The sequence below is a fragment of the Anser cygnoides genome, chromosome 2 (genome assembly GCF_040182565.1).
Source record: "Anser cygnoides isolate HZ-2024a breed goose chromosome 2, Taihu_goose_T2T_genome, whole genome shotgun sequence".
Taxonomy (NCBI): domain Eukaryota; kingdom Metazoa; phylum Chordata; class Aves; order Anseriformes; family Anatidae; genus Anser; species Anser cygnoides.
In genome coordinates, this window is record NC_089874.1 from 5,140,116 (window position 1) to 5,155,907 (window position 15,792).

At 52.3% G+C, this 15,792-nt stretch overlaps 1 long non-coding RNA gene across 2 annotated transcripts; it reads right to left on the reverse strand.

The window, feature by feature from the left end:
- Positions 1 to 835: 835 nt before the first annotated feature.
- On the reverse strand, positions 836 to 10,426 carry LOC125182623 (uncharacterized). 2 transcript variants are annotated; one of them, XR_007162741.2, is made up of 3 exons: positions 5,908 to 10,426; positions 3,544 to 4,008; positions 836 to 3,400 (listed from the first exon to the last, which is right to left on the reverse strand). It is a non-coding gene; the product is annotated as an uncharacterized lncRNA (long non-coding RNA). The 2 variants fall into 2 exon arrangements; XR_010829037.1 differs by having other exon boundaries at positions 837 to 3,400; positions 3,544 to 3,798; positions 3,886 to 10,422.
- Positions 10,427 to 15,792: the final 5,366 nt, after the last annotated feature.

Sequence of the window (15,792 nt, forward strand, 5' to 3'; positions counted from 1 at the left end):
GTGCCCCCAGGGGCTGCGGTGCCTCTGCTGGGCTGGGGCGCTCTCCTCCCCGAGCGGCTTCCCTCTGGGTTTCAGCAATGCCACCAGCATCACCCGACGCTGGGTCCCTGGGGACCGAGGTGTCCACCCTGAGGTGTGCAAGCACTGGGAGCAGTCGTGGCCACCAGTGCAATAACCACTGCCCTATAGAAGGACTTAAATAGAAAATATTTTCCCAGGTCCTGCATTTTTTTCCCCCCGGAGGCATAAATATTCATTTTATTCGTTATCTGTTTTCAGCGTCTCGGTGACTTCCTCGTTCCACCCACCACCACGAAAGCCCCTCACCTTGCCAACCCCAAAATTGTCACACCCAAAGAGGGACCGTGTCCTCTTTCCTCCCGGTGGGAAAAGTCCTGCCCCATACCTGCTTGTGCCACAGCAACGTTTTACAGGGCAGGTGAGCCAGGCTGTGCTCCCAAGACTTTTGGTGGTGGTGATTTTACCTTGTGAGTCACACAGGAATGGGCTTCACTCTGCAGGTCAAAGGCTTGGCTGGAAACTGTGGCCTTCATCTAACAGCAGAGCGTTTGTCTAAGTGATGTCCAGGAGTTGCAAACCACAAGCTAAAGCCCCGAAACTTTGTTTTTGCATGGAGGAAGTTTTGTTGTTCAATGAGAAAACAAGATTCTGGCCTTTTTATCTTTAATTTTATTTTATTTTATTTTATTTTATTTTATTTTATTTTATTTCATTTCATTTCATTTCATTTATTTTATTTTATTTATTTATTTATTTTATTTTATTTTATTTTATTTTATTTTATTTTATTTTATTTTATTTTATTTTATTTTATTTATTTTTATTTTATCGTATCCTATCCTATCCTATCCTATCCTATCCTATCCTATCCTATCCTATCCTATCCTATCCTATCCTATCCTATCCTCCTCTACTCTACTCTACTCTACTCTACTCTACTCTGCTCTGCTCTGCTCTGCTCTGCTCTATTTATTTGTAGGTGACATTTGGAGTTACTTTCTGTGCAGGAACCAAGGATGCTGGTGGTAGCCTTTGCAGAAATGGTGCCTGAACGTCGGTGCCCAGGTGCATCTCCCATCTCAGACACAGACACCAGGGTGCTGCTTTCCCTCTCCCTCGGGTGCTGTAGGTGGGATGGAAAAGTGCTGCAGGTTGGAGGACGCCATGCCTGAAGCAGCCGTGCAGCCACAAATGATGTTTTCATCCCAGTGATTCTGAGATTTATTTTGATTTTGATTTTAAATCTGGTAAAAGTGTCCTGAGTGGAAATGCAGCTGCCTTGCTCTAACGCTAGGTTTCTTCAAAACTCAGAGCTACCTGCAGGTCCGGGTTCTGCTGAAGGATCTCACCGTCCTAAGGACACACGTGAAATAATCGGTCCAGCCTCCTCCCCGCTTAGGGCGACTCAGAAGCCAGAAGTGAGTGTTGTAGCTTGAGCTCATCTTTAATTACCCAGAGTTTGTTCACACTAAAATCAAACAATCAGAGTGAAATGTCCTACCAGCACAGGCCATAATTCATTCCTGTGTTGATTTCTCTCCTAGGCTACAATGACATCAGTAAATAATAAAAGACTGGATCCTGACAAAGAAATGAAGGAGGAGATATCAGATGGAGTGGGCAAATGCTCTCCAAGGGACATGATAACTATAGCAGCCTGCCATCGCCCTGCAAGAAAAATAGAGTGAAAGCACATGAGGTTTAATTCCTCAGAAATGTGACTTTAGTGCAGATTTGTGTTTATATATTTTTGCATCTGGAGTTTCCAATGCGTGTGACCACATCCTCCTTAAATTCAGCAAGCCTTTAAAAGTGAACCACAAAGGAAACACAGCACTGATTTATTTAGGGAGAAAGAAAAGCTTTTGTTTTCTGTTTTTTTACGGAATGCCATTCTGACACAACCCTGCTTCTTCTGGGCCCCGTGCTACGTGAGCAGATCCTTTCTGTCCCAGAGGACGTATCGCAGCCTCCTGTCTTTAAGACATATCCCAGTCTCCCGTCTTTAAGCTGCAGCAATAATATTTTCCTGACCCACAAGAATAGAGGGGAAAAAAATAATAAATGTTTGTGTTGTTGTACTGCATCTGAACAGCCTGGTAGAAGCAGGGAGCCCTTTCTCATCTGCTCCTTTCTCTTCAAGCTGGTGACAGAGCCCATCAGGGCATCTCCTGTGATCTTCCTCCTCTCAGCCTCCAACAGCACCTGTGAGCAGCCCATCTGTCAGAGAGAGAAACCATTTGGCTCCACTCAGTGGTTATTAAGGAAAGGGACCACACATGCTCGCATCGTTTAGGTCCAGGTCCCGCAGGAAACCATCAGGTTTTGATTCTTAACTCACGCTATAGACGGGTACGTCACCGGGACCAAACGTGAGCGCTACCCGGTGGTGCAGAGCTGGTGGGATACCAAGTGTTTCCATCAGCCCATCGCCATGCTTTTTTATTATTTTCTTTCCAAATTTGGAGTATATGCTGCAGTGTCCATGAGTAGATCTTACAGGCCACGGCAGCACAGCAGGACATGTGGGTGCTCTTGCATGGTGGAGAAATTTGTGGAGGTCATTGGTCTGAGCACAGCCTGATGTTTCTGAGCTACTGCCTTAGCAAAAGCCTCAGAAAATGCAAAGAAACGGGCAGCTCCACTTCCCAAAGCCACCTTCAGCAGTGCCAGACAGGAGCAGTGACCCCAGAAGTGGCCATTCGCCGGGAGAAGGGGTGATGGAGATAAACCCGCCTGCCTTGATGGCCGTGCCGAACAGCAGATGGTGCAAGAGGAAGCAGAGCCGCCAGCATAGGCTAGCATTTTTCCTAGATGATGACGAAGTAAAGCCAACGAGCTGCTGGCTCCTGCCTTGCGTGGTGTCCAGTCCAGGCGAACGGAGAGGCCCGGTGGCAGAGGGCTGGGCCGTGGATGTGGGAAGATCTCTGGAGGAGGGAGAGCCTGGAAGGCAGGAAGGCGATGCTCGGGGAGACGTGCTGAACTCACTGCAGGCTGGGTGGGGCAGAAGACCAAAGCATGAATCAGCTGCCGAGGACTGAAATGAGGCTAGTCTTGGTCACTGGAAGTTGGCTGCCACTGACTCGCCTCGCTGGCAGCCAGTTCAATGCAAGCCGGACAGGATATGCCTGGGAAAAAGCCGGCAGAAGTCGATTAAATCACCGAGCTGCTGCTGCCCGAAAGCCTCCCTACGCCCCTTTTCTGCAGTGGCTTTCTCAGGAGCTAACTAAGTGCCCTTGGGCATCCTGAAGGTGTCCTCTGATTCCTTGTGGCCAGCTGTGAGGCAGCAATGGCCACACACTCAGCTAGCATAAGGAATTATGCATTATGTCCATCGCTGGGGATGTTCTGGGACCGCTTCTGTTTTGCCGTGCAGGACCTAAGAGCAAGGAGGAGTAGAGGGGTGAATCTCAGTGGGGGAGAGCCAAAACCACCAGGGGATCCTGGGGCTCCCTCACTGCTCCACGGGAACCAGAGGAATTACGAGGTGTGGAGATCTATGTGCTCGTGGGACCGGGTTACCTGGTGCTCCTGGATGCAGCGATGGTGTAGAAGAGCCCTGGCCGTACTCCGGAGTGATGCATGTCCCAGCCCAGGGCCCTCATATCCTCCAGCGTCCTCAGCCTTCGGATAGATCATCCATGACCAGATGCTCCTCCAAGGTGTAGCCTCAAGTTCCTCACCAACAAGGGGACCAGTGACCTCAGAGGCGGCCAGGAGGGACAGCCAGCTGAACCCAAGCGAGCCAGGTAGCTCTGCCTGGCTCCCCACGGGAACCTGGCAAACACCAAGGGACGAGAGCTCCCTGCAAGCCCTGTCCTATTGCTCCACAGGGGCTGGCCTGGGCCTCACAGTCAGGCTTACCTGCTCTACCTCGTTGTTCCTCTGTGTAAAGGAGTCGAGTTGCTCAACCATCCCAGCGTGTGGGATGCTCATCCAGTGAGTTTCATAGGGCAGAGCACGGGCAAGCGCAGTCCCATCGTGAATCTGAGCAGAGAGCAAAATGGTTACAAAAAGTAGGGAAAAAATAGGTTGGGAAAGGTTGGGTGGTCATCCAGCAGAACAGGACAAACCCAAGTGAGCTGTCAGGGGGTGGCAGAGCTGTGTAGGTATTTGGTATAGAGAGCGGAATGATAGCTGGGAGCCTGGGGAAATGAGCCTGGGCTGGCTGCGGGGAAGCCCAGCAGGAAGATAACTGAACAACACGGAGAGCTTGTGGCAGAAAATCCTTCCAACAACAGTGATCCAACCGAGCCACTTCACATCAGGTTAAAGAGCTGGTTCTTGTGCCCCTCGTTGTCAGATCTGACCCTAAAACTGAAATTACTGCACTGCCCGATGCTGATGGACTTCGGTGCTTTGAAAATCCCGTTTATATTCTACAGAGTAGTTGCTCTAAATTAAGTTTTCCTCATTCTTTCGGTGCTCGAGTTCCAGCACCTGAGTCAGATCTCGTAGTCTTTATAACCTGCCTGTCTACACTGCTCCAAGCAAGGCCGGAGCCAGGCCCCTGGCTGTGGTGGTGCCTTTCACCGCATTCTTCTTTCGGTCGCTTTTCTGCCTTTTCCTCCCTATCCCCGACAGGGGAAGCACTGTTCTTTCCGTGTTCCTCGTATCTCTTTGAAGCAGTCATCGAAAAAGCGACAATTAGGAAATAAAGAACCCACGGTATCTGCTCTGGCAGGGGCAGCACATCTCGCTGCCGAGCCTCTCGCACCAGCAGCCGCCTGCCCGGCTCAGCCAGGGAGGGAGGTTGCTGCCCTGGATCCTCGGGTCTGCCCAAGACATGGATAAAAATCCGGCCGTGAAGTCAAGCAGTACGCATTTCAGGATATTCATTTGCAATTGGGAAAATAGCGCTGATTAGATAAGCAAATGGCAAGGCCAGATAACTTCTTGTTTGGGAGATGGAGTCCCCGTCTGGGGCAGGGGAACTGATACAGGCTCCGGCTTCCCAGGGGTGCTGCTCGCTGCCAAGTGACGCGAGGCTGCTGAGCGGTGTCCGTCTGTTTCCCCCAAGCTGAAGGAGAGTGATGAAAGTAAATGAGTTCTCTGCAGCTGAAGTGAACCAGTATAAATATATATTATCATTGCTAATGGTGATTTCTGCTCCTCAAAGCATGCCGGGCACCTGAAGATGCGATGACAGCCAAGCTTCTTTCTTCGTGGCATTTATAGTGCAGGAGTTTTCTGGATCCGATGGTTGCAGATGGACCTGCAATCCCTTCTCCAGCCCTTGCATGGCGGTCGTAAGGTGCTGGCTCAGTGTGTAGGGCTGTTGCTAAAAGCTGCCTCAAGCCTCCCTTTTCTCCCCATACAAACCCCTCCAAAAATTAAACCCAGTCTCAGACCATCCCGTGACTTCTGCTTCCTCCGCCCCAGGTGATAAAACAGGAAATCTTACCAAAGCCCAACTTTATGAAAGGGAAGGCAGACAAGGAGAGAGGGAAGAAAGAAAAGATCACGTCCCGAACCGCTACACAAGCCTCATTTCCCCAAGGACCCCACAGACCGATAGCCTCCCTCTCCTCACTTCTGTGAGCCAGCACCCAGCCCCTCGCTCTCAGCTCATCACCTTCAGCTTTGGTGGGATCTCCACCCCCTTGCCCAGCAAGTCCGAGGGTCTCTCTGCTGGTTCCTCCTGTCCCTGCTGGTCACCTCGCTCATTCCCTCGGGACACCCTCCAGTGCCTTCCGCTTCTCCATAGGACCACAAGCACGGAGAGGACCCAAAGACCAGGATTTGCCACAAAAGGAGGAACCTCCCAACGAGATTCTTGGGACTCTGAAGGAGTTTGGGAAGGCACATGGAGGTGACATGGCAAACGGGGGCAGCAGACGACAGAGGGTCCAGGATAAGAGATGAGGAACAGAATTTGTCCCCTACCATCACTCGCAGGGGCTCGGAAAGGAGCCCGAGGGGCTCAGCAGAAAGCCACTGGCAGCAGAGGGACCGTCGGGGCTGGCTGGAGGCTCAGCTGCCCCCCGGGGGGACCAGCCAGAAGCGGGGGTGCTGAGCAGGATGGGGCTGGTCCACACTCCTCTGCTGCGGCCAGCTCCTCGCAGTTCATCTCTCCAGATTTCCTAGTATTTGTTCTCTTGTTCTGGGAAGAGGAGAGAGCTGCAAGAGGCCCATCTCACAGGGACGATCAGAGAAAGGAAAGTCCATTGTGCGAAAGAATTTGGTATTTCAGGGTTTGTTTTCCTTCTGACAAAGAACAAAACACCACCATGTCAAAACCCTCCGTAAGGCAAAACAGAACAACAACACAGAAGAAAAACAAAGCTAGCAGCGGTGTTCGCTTTGGACGTGATCGGTGGAAGTGTTTCTCCTCGCTTTTTGGCTTTCCCATCTCAGAATACCTACCGCCGCAACTATGTCAGGAAAAGGGGGAGAAAAAAAGGGAAACGAAATCCAGGTCGGAGCCGAGAAGGGAGCCTTTCCCTGCACCAAGGCCCGGGGGGGCTCTGGGCACCGTCACAGCCCTGCTGCCCACCCCGGTGGGTTCCCAGACCCAACCCACCCCTCTTTCTGCCCTAGCTGGGGAGCGGGGTGTGCGCCCTAAGTGGCAGCAGCCCACCAGGACAGCGGCAGTGCTGCTTGCACCCGCTCCCCTGGAGCAGAAGGACTTGTGCGGGGCAGAGGCAAGACGTTTTAGAAAGGTGGGGTGCAAGGCTTGGCTCCCAGCGATGCAACGGGGAGAAGGCACAGATGCGTGTGGTGCTTTGGGTCAGACCCTTCACGGAAGGAGCTCCCAGCCCAGCTTCCCAGCCTCCCCGCCAGCCCGGGTGGCTTCGTGCCTCCCCCGGTGCTTTCAGCCCCTGGGACGATGCCGTTCTGGGGGCACCGGGGCTCGGACGTTGTCCCCCCGGGGGGTGACCCGCTTGCAGCTCGCCGCCGCCTCTCTCCGCCAGCGTTTTCGGAGAGCTTGGCGCGGCGCCCGGCAGCCTTTCACTGCTGCCTTTTCATCCGCCTCAATTCCCTGCCTTCCCTCTCTTGCTCCTCGCGAGGAACAGAGGCAGAGCTTGTTCCAGCAGCCGGGCCCCATCCGCTCCTCCCGAGGAGCGAGGGCCGGGAAGGAGGGACGGAGGCGAGGGGGTCTCTCCCACCCCTCCGGGGCCCCCGCGGGCGCACTGCTTCCCAGCAAATACGGTAAAAAAAAAAAAAAAAAAAAAAAAAAAGCCTTCAGCCTAAAATTGTAAGTCTGATCTCATGACACAGGGTGGCCCTGCATTCCTCACCTCTGACATAACCCGCTGGGAGTGTGCTCGTGGAAAAACACAAACAAGATGTACTGGGCGGCTGGCGGCGGGGCCAGGCGGCTGGCAGATGTGCTGGGTGGGAGAGGAGCCCCCGCAGCCCCACAAACCGCCAGCACGGAGTGTTCCCTGGCGATGCACGGGGGCACGACCCGGCATCCCCCCCAGCCCGGACCCCAAGCTTTGGGGCCGCGAAGGGCTGGGGGCGGTGGGACGGTGCCTGGGCTGGGAACCATCCCGGAGGGTTGGCTGGTGAACGGCTGAGAGGCGTTTTTAGGGACCTGCGGTGCTTTTGCAGTGGGGTGGCGGTTGTTATTTTTTTTGGCTTGGGTTTGGGTCTTTTTGCGTCTTAATCTCTGGGGGACCGTGGCGGGGAAGGGACAGAGGGGAGGCTGGAGGTGGCCTGGATGGGACCCCCGGCAGGTTCCTGAGGGGAACGGGCAGGGATGGCAACAGCACATCCCACCCCACACAGGTGGGTCTATCCCACACCTATGGTGGGTCCATCCCACACCCACGGTGGGTCCATCCCACCCATGGACCCACAGGATCTGGCCTTCCAGCCTCCTGCCCACCCCAGCAAACAGCCCCAGCGCCATCCTCCTGTCCCTGTTACCCTCCTGCTCCCACCAGCAGCGATGTCAGCTCCTGCTCCGGCTGCCCGGCTGCAAGCCCTGCCCCCAGACAACACCCTTGGGTGTCACGGGGTGGCGATTCCTCCCTCTGTCTGGATGGGGCACTGGGATCGACTGGTTTGCCAGGGATCACAGAGGGAATCAGGGCAGAGTCGCACCGCCCCAGGCATGAGGCTGACTTCCCTCCCAGGAAACCCTCCGGCACGCATGGCCTTGCACCAAGCCCAGGGCCAGATCCTGCCCAGCACCGCGCCGAGCCGACCTCCCATCTCACCCGCTTGTTTACTTTCTTTTGCGAATGCCCTAAACCTTGACAACGACCTATTTTGCCTTCTGTTGCGTAAAGCTCCTTTCCTAGAAAGAGGCTTTGTAACGCTCGCTCCAACCAGCCCAGCTCTCCTCGGTGTGAGCACGTAAAAGCTAACTTTAAATGACTGGCAGCCTCAGCCCGGCCCCGAAACAACCCAAAGCCACAGGCAGATGAGCCGGGAGACTCGCTCAAACGTTACCTGGAGCTGCCAGCCCCGTGTGCCGAGGGAGCAGAGAAGCAGTAACCAGCCCCCAAGCCCCCTCCTCAAACTCCCCTTTTCTTATTTCTTCTTCGTCTGTCTGCTCCGGTGCCAACGTTCAACAAAGCTAGGGGAAAGCTTTTCTTCCCTCCAGGCGTTTCTCCCCTGTTTCTGCCCTCACATTTCCTGAGCAGTGAAAACATCTGATTATGGTTTTAATTTCACATTTTTTAAAGAAAGGGGGTTGGTTTTTAAATAATTCTCCCCCTTCCTCCGCAATGCTTCCAAGCTTTCAGGACGGCTGCTCCTCCGGCAGAGGATGGCTCTCCAGAAAAAAGAGACGAGAAGCAATGGTGACAAGAAACAATGGCAACAAGAGCAGTAGTGGTTCGGATTTGCTCCTTCCATGATTTCTTTCCTTTTCCATCTCTAACCTACCACCCTGTTTTTTAAGTCAACTCGAACTCAGCGCTGGTTTATTTTAAGGTGCCAGGCTGCAACCTGAAGCCAGAGACACAAAATGAGCTTAACAAGCCCCTGTTGGCCGGCCGGGAGCACAGGGCAGGGATTAATCCACCAGCAGCAGTGATCGGGGCCGAGGATCGCTGCTTGCTCCTTCCTGCAGCCTGCTGTTTTGCGCAGCCCCGCTGATGGCTGAGCTGCTCCGCGTGGAGGCAAAACCCCCAGCCTGATGTGCCGGGGACGGGGTCTGGTAGTGAAGCAGCCCATTTGTCCTCCAAAACCTACACGTGTGCCCTCGTGCCTGGTCCTACAGCTGATCGCTGCACTTTAGATCACCGCCAGGGCTCACAGCATCATGGTTTTATGTCCACGCGGGAGCATGGCTGCTGTTTGCATCCAGGCTGAAGGGATGCTGGTGTGGACCCAGGTGGAGCCAAATGCCACAGAACGGCCCATCCGTGGTGCATCAGCACCTAGAAACCCACTTAGGTCAGAAAATACCTTCCTGGAGTGGAGGCAGCACAGAGCAGGTCCCTGCTGTGAAGTGGGGAGAGACGGAAATTGATATGGACACCTACTGGGGCCCGAAGAAAACCTGAGGAGATACAGAGAACAAGACACTGGGGTCAGTAACAGGTCCCCTTGCTCCTTGGGAAACCACAGGACTGGTGTTTGGAGGGACAAGTGCTTCTCCTAGTGACCGGACCTTCCCTAGATATATGGCTTCAGGTTGAGCCCCTGGATGGGTTCCCATGTGCCAATAAATAATAAATCCCCCTTTCTTTCCCTTCCCTCTCTACCCTCACGCCTCTTTCTACAAGCCTTGTAGGCTGCAGGTCTCCAGCCCTGCAGAAGGCGAGGTGGGGAGGCAGGCAGAACCCGATCACATCTGCCCGGCACCCCGACCAAAATGGCAGGGATTTCTGGGCTGGATGACAAAAAGCCAGCACCCTCCTGCAGTGGTGATGAAGATGTTGGGTATGTTAGCTGTGATAATCGATGGCAAACCCCAATTATCACTAAGAAATTTCACTAGTTCTGACAAACATCGCATGGGGCTTTTTTTTTTTTTCGCTACTTAGAAAGGGAAACGGGCAAATATGGCATTAGTGGGGGACCGAACCCTGTCCATGCCCGTACCGCAGACCCTGTCCTCCCCACTATCAAATAAGTCCCCTGTTTAGAAAATGCAATAGTTCCTGATATTTTTGCATACGGACCCAGGGGAAAATGCAGCCATCGTGCCTGGGTCCTAGTACCCACTGCTTTTCCTCCCAGGAACTCTCTCCTCAAAAATAACCAGATCCCTATATTAACCGTGTAAGCCCTGCCTGAAAAACCCAATAAGCCCTCAGCTGGAGCTATTCTTTGAGCTTCAGTAGCCCTGCAAACGATTTTCCCAGGTTTGCAGCCAAGTTTTGAATGTGGCATTAGGCCGAGGTGATATGAAATGCGTGCGGTCTGCAGGAGAGTGTTATCCAGCCACGGTATTTTTATTAAGCCTGCTTCTAAATGCGCACTGAATGCAAACGGGGATGGAGCAGGCTGATGGGCAGACGCCTGTGCTTGCTTATGCAGGGATTATTGGGCACCTGGGATTTCCAGTGGCACTGCGCTGCTGGGGACAGCAGGCACCGAGCACCTCTGGGGAGCTCGCCTGGGAGCAGGATCAGGCCCCTGAGCCCAGATAATTGAGTGTTTCTGTGTCCACAGCAGGAGCTAAATTAAAGCGTCCCTACAGCCAGTGGGCTGGGCAGGAGCAGTGTCTATTTTTCATAGGCAGTGTGCTACATGTGATACCTTTGCCCCAGATGGTGAACAGGCAGTCCAAGCAGTCCTCCTGGAGCTAAAATTGGGGTGAACAGACTGGGACTGTGATGTTGGCGAGTACCTTTCCCACTGAAACAGCACTAACGAATTTCCAGTTTTGACTTTTGTCCATTTTAAAGCTGAAACTGTTGTAGCAAGTAGAGGAACACTGATGTTAGAAAGAAAATTTAAAAATGCCTTAATTTGAGCATCCAAAAGGCACAGACAGAAGCCAGAGGGAAATACGCCATGTCCCAGAGTTATTTTCTTGCTGCAGCTTCATGCACAGCTGGATCATGGTGCTGCAGCCTCACGGCGACCAGGGTCACAGCACAGCCAGCTCGTCAGGATCAGGGACAGACCACAGCCAGCTGGCCAGCCCCTGGAGGAGCAAGGAAAGAGACCTCCGAGCCCCCAGCCCCAGCGCTGCCCCTTCCTGCCCCAGCTGCAATGCTGGGTGTTGTTGCTCTGCTCACGCTGCGGTCATGCAGGACTCGTGCCATGTCTTCTTGCCGTCTGCCTCAACATCCAAAATCATCTCCCTTAAAGCAGTCATTCTCCAACCCCAATGCCTGGGCTGTGACCCAGTGATATCTGGGATGGTCTAAAAGAGCCCCCAGCTGAAAATCCACCCAGACTAACATAGGCTCTCTCCTAGAAAGACTCAGGGGCTTTTCCAGGCTGCAAATGGCTGTGCCAGGGGCTAGGAGGTGTTCCACCAACTCCTCTATTTCTGATGGCCATCACTGCACATAAACCTGCAATATTCAGGCATAAACCGAAAACCTGTGCTTGGTCTCCATGCTGAGCTTGATATTTCCTTTCACATTCACTTCCAACTAGAGGATGCAAGAGAAAACGTAGCCCTGGCTATGGCTGCTGGATAGAAAAGTGCCATCACCACATCCCCCACCAGGCAGGCAGGACCTTCAGCTTCACGATGGAAGGTCATGCATTTCCCTGCTATCTTGTTTTGCACCACACTGCAGCCCGTTGCTTCCCAAGGCTGAGGACCCAGCCCCTCCAGGCTCACTTAGGAGATGTCACGAACTTGCTGCCATTGGCAGATCTCTCTGACGAGCAGAAGTCAGCCGGCAAACTGCTGATCCTTGTACAGCGTACGCGTTTGGAAATCTCTTCATCTTTACTAGAGAGCAGGAAACCGGCACAGCACAGCCCAGGACGAAAGTAGTGGCACTGAAAAGGTCTGTCTTTTTTTATTTTTCATACTGATTTCCTCTTGCTAAAACCAGAAGTGCCGACAGTTGTTTTTTTTCCTCCCTGGTTTTTTTTCAGAGCAGTAGGCATGCGGCAGTGCGTGCAGCAGTCAATGAGGCTTGTGCTGTTAATTGATCCAGGAGAGGACCGATGTGGGTAGCAAGGCAATTTGCAAAATCCGTTAAGGAGAGTTGCATGGCCGGTGTCACGGTATTCAAATAGTAATTTGGTTTCTGGCCTCCTTCACAGTGCTACAGTACCCTGGGGTTTATGGCACGGAGGGGGAGACCTGGAGCCAGCAGTCCTGACACCCTCAGCTTGGTTGTGCGGATGTGTCGCTGGAGGTTGGATGGGTCATCGCTTGGACCACGTTCAAGCTACTCCCTGTGGAGTCTGAAAAATAAAACTTTACATATCTGCAGGGCTCGAGGGGACAGATGCAAGCGGCATCATCCAGAACAGCACCGACCCCATGAGCCCTGCAGCCTGTGCAGAGCTTCAGGGCCACGTTCAAACCCGCCTCAAATGGAGCCTTTGCATCTCCCCACCGGTGGCGTACAGAGCCCGGGGCCTGGAAACGCAAAGCGTGAACTAAAGGTGCCTTTTGTGGTAACAATAGGCACCCACATCCAGAATGAGCTCCACAGGTGGTGGTTTGAGGAGATCCCCTGGTTTCGTGGCCTTGTATCTTCTGGGCCTTGTGTCGTCCTGTCCCTCCCTGGTCACAGACCCAGCAGCTGGAAAAGCCCCCCCAGTGCAAAATCCCAAGCCATTTGCTACAAAATAAGTTAATTAAGGGCCGGAAACGCTTCCAAACAAAGTGCTACAAAGACAGGACGATGTTTGTTTTGCCCGGCTCAAGCCCAGGGCCTGTGACCAGCCCTGTCGTGTACCCACACCTGCCAGCGCCCGGCCTGTGCCCGAGTTTTCCTCCCACAGGCCGAGCGCTCTCCTGGACCTGCCGAGCACTTTCTTCTCCTGTAATCTGTCGTGGCTGTCAGGATGCCAAGAGACATGCCAGACCCCGGGCCAAAATAGCGACGTAGACATGCCCAGAAAGGAGAGCTGGCACGAGGTGATATATAAAGTGAGATACGTGAAGCCGCAGGCGAATAGTTTGGTGAGCACGTGGGTAGGTTAGGCTTGGCAGGGGGCAGAGCCTGTCCGCTCATCAAGAAAGGCCGAGGCAAAACTTTATCGGCCTTGAGAAGTGTTGGAGGCCTTCCTGGTGAGAGCTTCAAGGGATTAAACAAAAATAATTTCCCCAGAAGGGCTGAGGTGAAGGACTCAGTGATGTCCCAGTGGGGCCACAAACACCTTTCAAAGGAGGTTTTTGCTGAAAGAGATGATTCCTGTTCCCCAAATATCACACTTCCTGTGATGCTTCCCATTTCACGATAAGGTCCAGGAGTGACTGGAGGAAGGACCATGCACCTTGGGCAGGGGGATCCTCCACATCTCTCCTCACCTCAGCATTGACCTAGAAAGTTAAACCTTAAAGGACAGAAGAGGACAACTCATTCCCCACAGCTGGGGGAACTGTGGCACCGTGAGGCAGCGAGACACGCCACAGACACACTGCCCAAAATCATCACAGCTAATTACCTTCGGCAAGATGGACACGTTCCCCAAAAGTGAAAGTCTCTGTGGGTTGTTACCACTGCTCACGGCCATCCAGTCTCTTGCTGAACATTTCTGATCAAAGCCTTTCCAAGCTGATCTATTTTCAGCCCGGCCCACTCAATACCTTGATTGCTACACAGCTCTTTTAACTGCTCTTAGGTAAACACGCTGTCGTTCCCTGGCATTTTGCCTTGCCAAGCCCAAAAATACAAGTGGCACAGAAAAATAAGAGAGGCTGTTCTCCTCCGCCTGGAAAAATGATGCTATTTCTGAAATAAACTGTTTTAAGTACACCTCACCGGCCATGCACATATACCTGTGTGTATAAATATACTTGACCTGGAGGTCCTGTTGTTGGCATCTCGTATGGCTGTATGGAGACAGAACAGAGAGGGAATTATATACACATAAACCAGGGCACACCTTCAGAATGTGGAGTCTTGGTAATGACGAAATATCAGGTTCTGAATCCCTCTAAAACAGGCCCACATGTGCTGGTCCCAGCTCAAACCAGAGGGTTACGGACTCTTCTGGAGAGCAGAAAGTCCTTGGCTGCCCTTGGGCAGGGTGCCCACCATGCTGCCCATGCCTCGCACCCCCCCGGTGGAGCAGAGGGGACAGATCGGACATGCTGGGGACCCCTCTGAGCTAAACAGCCCTGACTTCACTGCTGGGGGCCGTGCAAGCCAGCGCGGCGTTGTTCCTTCCTGGCTTGCACCCCTGCGTCTCCACGAGCCGAGACCTTATTTTTGAGGAATGACAGTGACATTGGCCAGATCTCGAAGTCACTTTTTCAGATTTCCCTTTAGCAAGTAAACACGTAGAAGTCAACAACAGATGGAGCATCACATGGAGTTACGCAGGTCAGCAAAAGGCTTCAGAGAGACCCTGTGAGCCTGAAGAAAAAAATAAGCTGGCAGGGGGGAGCGGATGGGAGATTATTCTAAGAGTTGGAGAAAGAAAAAAGAATAGTGGGGTGAGCTGCCTCGTCTGTGATGTGCGGCTGAAAGTTCAGGTTCTGTGGGAGAAGACAAAGGTGGGCAGAAAACAACAAAAGCCAATCGTTTCTGGGTAGGAAAGTAGGCTTTTTTCTTTCTTTCTTTCTTTTTTTTTCCTTTGGCTGCAGACTACAGAATTCCAGCAAAAGGGTGTTAAACTGATAACAAAATGGGCAGGAGTGAAGCAGGCAAGTGCAAAACAAAACCAGATTTTGCGTGACAAGAGCAGATTGAATCGATGCGACAAAGGACGAGAGCTTTTCCGCTAGTGCATGAAGTGCGGTGGGGAGTCTGCAGTGACAAATGAGGGATTCACGCGAGTGCTATGTGTTGAGGAAGGAATAAAGGAGAAAAGGAAACAGAGGACACCTGTCAATAGAAAAAACACATTCCATATAAGATTTATTGATAGCTCAGAGCAGAAAGTCTTTCATGCCTTCGCATTTCTGAGCTAACATTACCCAAGAGTGGGTAATGGCAGAGATCTGTTATGAGCCGTTGAATTCAAGTGGAGAAGAGCTCCAGTCATTAATATGCAGAAATGAAAAGACTTTGGTTAACAGAGATTTCAGTCTGAGAAACCTGCCCTGTAATATTAGAACAGCATTAGCGCTCCTAAAACCAGAGCTGGCATAATAATAACACAAAGTATCCTGCATTGAAAATGAAATCACTCAGTTTAGGAGCTCAGTATGGTGAATATGGATGAATCCAACACTGGACGAAAAATTAATGATTGCCTTGGGACCAGTGTTTAGTAGCCAGTGACATTCAAAGAAAGGAGAGTCCCATCTGGTCATGGGGAGAGCTGTGATGGTGCAAAAAAAAATAGCGTGAGCACAAACAGCAGACCCTGAATTCACCCAAAAGAAGTGTTTTGTCTTGGAGGTGGAGGGCTCAGTCGATGAGAGGGATGCAGAGGTAGGGCTGCTTCCACACCAGGTGCTAATGACAAAATTGCAGGTAAAACAGTGCTGGGAAGTTGGGGATGGGGAGTCGCAAAGATAACCAGAGAGCTGGGGCTAATTCATCACAGGGAGAGGTTTAATGAATGCAAATTAAAACTGGGAGTGGACTTGATTACAGTGTAGGATTGCCTGCAAGGGGAGAGGATGAAGGACTGCCTGTTCTAGGGAAGAAAAATGTGGCAATAGAAGCAGGTTGGAAAGCTGATGTCCAGGTGAATTTGCATTAGAAAAGAGGCACTTTTTTAGCAGGGATGGTGATAAATGATTAGGACACACTCGGAGGGCAGCAG